The sequence below is a fragment of the Tupaia chinensis genome, unplaced genomic scaffold, assembly GCF_000334495.1.
Source record: "Tupaia chinensis unplaced genomic scaffold, TupChi_1.0 Scaffold000097_1, whole genome shotgun sequence".
Taxonomy (NCBI): Eukaryota; Metazoa; Chordata; class Mammalia; order Scandentia; family Tupaiidae; genus Tupaia; species Tupaia belangeri.
In genome coordinates, this window is record NW_006159559.1 from 3,266,550 (window position 1) to 3,269,751 (window position 3,202).

A 3,202-nucleotide genomic window follows, 5' to 3' on the forward strand; every position below is an offset into this window, starting at 1 on the left:
GGTTCACGTCCCGGATCCGGTGGCTTAAAACTCATGCCGGGCGAGTGTTCATGCGTGCCCAAGATCCCGAGAGGAGAATGGTGGAGAAGGGATTGTGGTGTGACCATTCCCCCTGGGGGGTGATTTCTCACTTTCTGTCTCTATGTCTCTCTCTATCTGTATGGCGAGCGCATGCGCCCTATAGCAAAAACCTCTCCAAAAAAAAAAAAAAAGATTTACTTAGGGAGAATGCAGGCAATTCCCGGGTTCCCCCTTTTTATACCACAGCTTGGAAATTCTACTCAGGAAGTAATCTGGGGTAATACAGTTCCTGTGCACCCTTCACTCAATTTCACAGTGTTCAAATATTACACTACTAGGGTACATTTGTCAAACTAAGACATCAACACTGGTACATTCCTGTGAACTAAACCCCAGACTGTATTTGGATTTCCTGGTTTTCCTTTAATGTCCTCTTCTGTTTCAGGAAGATACAGTGCATTTAGTTGTCATGTCTCTTTATCCTCTGGTGGTATGTGACAGAGTAATATCTATTTAACATTTTAAAAATCATCAGTAACATATTTTACATTTTTTCAGACTATGTCTTAAAAACCAGTATTTTATACTTACAGTGCATTTCAAACTCAGACACTTTCTTTGAAAATACTTATCTGCATTTAGATCTCACAAAATTTACAGTAAAAAAATAAATTCATATACTTAGCTTGTTCTGGGTAAATTTAAGAGTTTTTTTCAATAATTTTCCTTTTTTTAAAAAAAAGAATTATTTTATCTTCATTTATTTTATGTTAATTTGACCAGAGAGGAACAGAGTGTGTGTGTGTGTGTGGGGGGGGTGGTGGTGAGAAAACAAGCCACCAGGTCTGGGACACAATCCACAGTCAGCCATGTGGGAGTCCAACACCCTTAACCCACACCACCTGCTGGCCTCAATTTTCCTTTTTTTTTTTTTTTTTTAAAGAGAGTTTTTTTGCTATAGGGTGTGTGTGTTCACCTGAGAAACGGAGACAGAAAGCAAGAAATCACTTCTCAGGGGGGTGGGAGGGGTTAGCCATACCACAATCTCTTCTCATCTCCTCTTGGGATCTTGGGCATGCACTGCACAGGTGCCAGGCCTGAGTTTAAAGCTGCTATGTCTGAGACTTAAACCATTGACCTCCTAGGAGTCTTGTGAGGTAACCATTACACCATGAGCTGGTCCCAAGAGTTTTCTAATAATTATTCTAAATATTGGTTTTTAAGGGACTAGCAGTTAGCATAATGGCTATGTCGCTGGACTCCCACATAGTTGACCGCGGTTTGAGTCCTGGACCCGGTGGCTTAAACTCACGCTGGGCGTGTGTGCGTACGTGCCCAAGATCCTGAGAGGAGAATGGAGGAGAAGGGATTGTGGCGTGACCATCCCCCCTGGGGGGGTGATTTCTCGCTTTCTGTCTCTCTGTCTCTCTCTGTCAGGTGAGCGCACACGCCCTATAACAAAAACCTCTCAAAACAAAAATATTGGTTTTTAAATTTTATTTAATTAAGATTAATTCATTTAAAAATTCTATTCCTCAGTTGCATTAGATATATTCAGGAACTCAACAGCACAGGTGGCTAATTAGCTACCTACTGAACAGCACAGCTCTAGACCACTGTTAGGACTTTCATCTTTTATTCTGAGTTAAACAGGAGCACCAAAGGGTTTTGAGTGAAGCAGTAACATGATCTGATGTAAGATTTCTTTACTGTGCAGGAGAATAAATTGAAGTGAGGCAAAGGCAGAATCAGGGAGGCCAGCCAGAGGCTTCTGCAGTAATTTATGTAAGTGATGAAGGTGGCCTGGATGAGACTGGTAGCAGTGAAAGTGGAGAGAATGTCTTGTGCTATATCTGACTCAATCTGCTTATGGATTGGATATGGGACCCAGAATGGTGCAAAGGTTTTGGGCCTAAAAAATCAATAAAGTTCTTTTGCTGAAAAGATTTCATACGAAGTAGGTTTGGGGAAGATCAAGGGTTCAGTTTTGGAGATACTGGCTTAAGATGCCTATGAGACATTTAAAGGGAGTTGTTAGGTACGCAATGGGAATGTTAGTATGAAGTTCAGGAGAGTGCTCAGTCATCAACATGGAGATGGCATTAAAGATAAAAGACTGGAGATCATCAAAGGAATGAGTGCACAGAAAGAAATGTAACAGCAAGAGTATTTTCAGGAAATGCAAGCTTTGTAGTTAGGTACCAAAAAGATCAACAAAAATTGGAGGACCAGGACCTCCTCCCAGTGAAAAAGCAGGGCTGGATTCGAGGGTGCAAAGGTAGTGATTACAACAGTGGGACAATTATTTTGCTCTACTGAAGCAAAAATGGATGGCTACAGGGACCTGCAAGTGACTTGGTGGTTAAGACACTGGACTCCGAGGTTCAAGTCCTGGACCTGGCAGCTTGCTTTCTCATTTTCTCCCACTCTCATTCTCTCTCTCCTCTGTCTCTGGTGAGTGCACGTGTCCTATAGCAAATAAATAATAATAGCAATAAATTCTTTTTTAAAAATGGATGGCTACAGATATGAAAAGATGGGTTAAATGACGAGGGGCTCTCGAGTGGCTCACTGGAGCTGGGAATACAAGGACAGCTGGTGAGGTAACAAGTGACAGCTGCAGTTGATTTCCTGCACATACACTAAACGAACCAACCTGTCCTACTATAGAGTACATGTCACAGTGGTGGCGCAGAGGAACCGTTGCCCTGGACCACAAAGCCACTTAGCAGTAGAGCCGTGCACCAGCGAAGATTACTAGAGAGGTGCTTTTCTCCTGAGGACACCTGAGCCCTTAAGTGGGACAGGCTCTGGAAGGTGGGGGCAGCTAAGGCGAGTTCAGGCGGGGCAATCGCGTTGGGCGTGAGAGTTCTGAGCAGAATTTTGACAAAGGAGAGGGTTTTTCCTGAGGATGAAGCAAAGAGTCATTTAAGGATAGTGGGAGGGCGTAAGCAACAGCTCGCGGACAAAAAGCAGTGACATTCTGGAGCTGGCGGCAGGGCAGAACGTGAAAGATCCTTCCTTGTCACACCCTCCCTAAGCCAGGCAGTGAGGAGCGCTGGAGACCGAGGAGTGGGGTGGCGGTGCGGCTGTAGGGTCGAGCCGCCATGCACGTTTAAGCCCCTGTACCGAGAGCGGCCTCCCGCCCCTACTTTCCTCTCACCGGGTAGCTCCCCCCGGG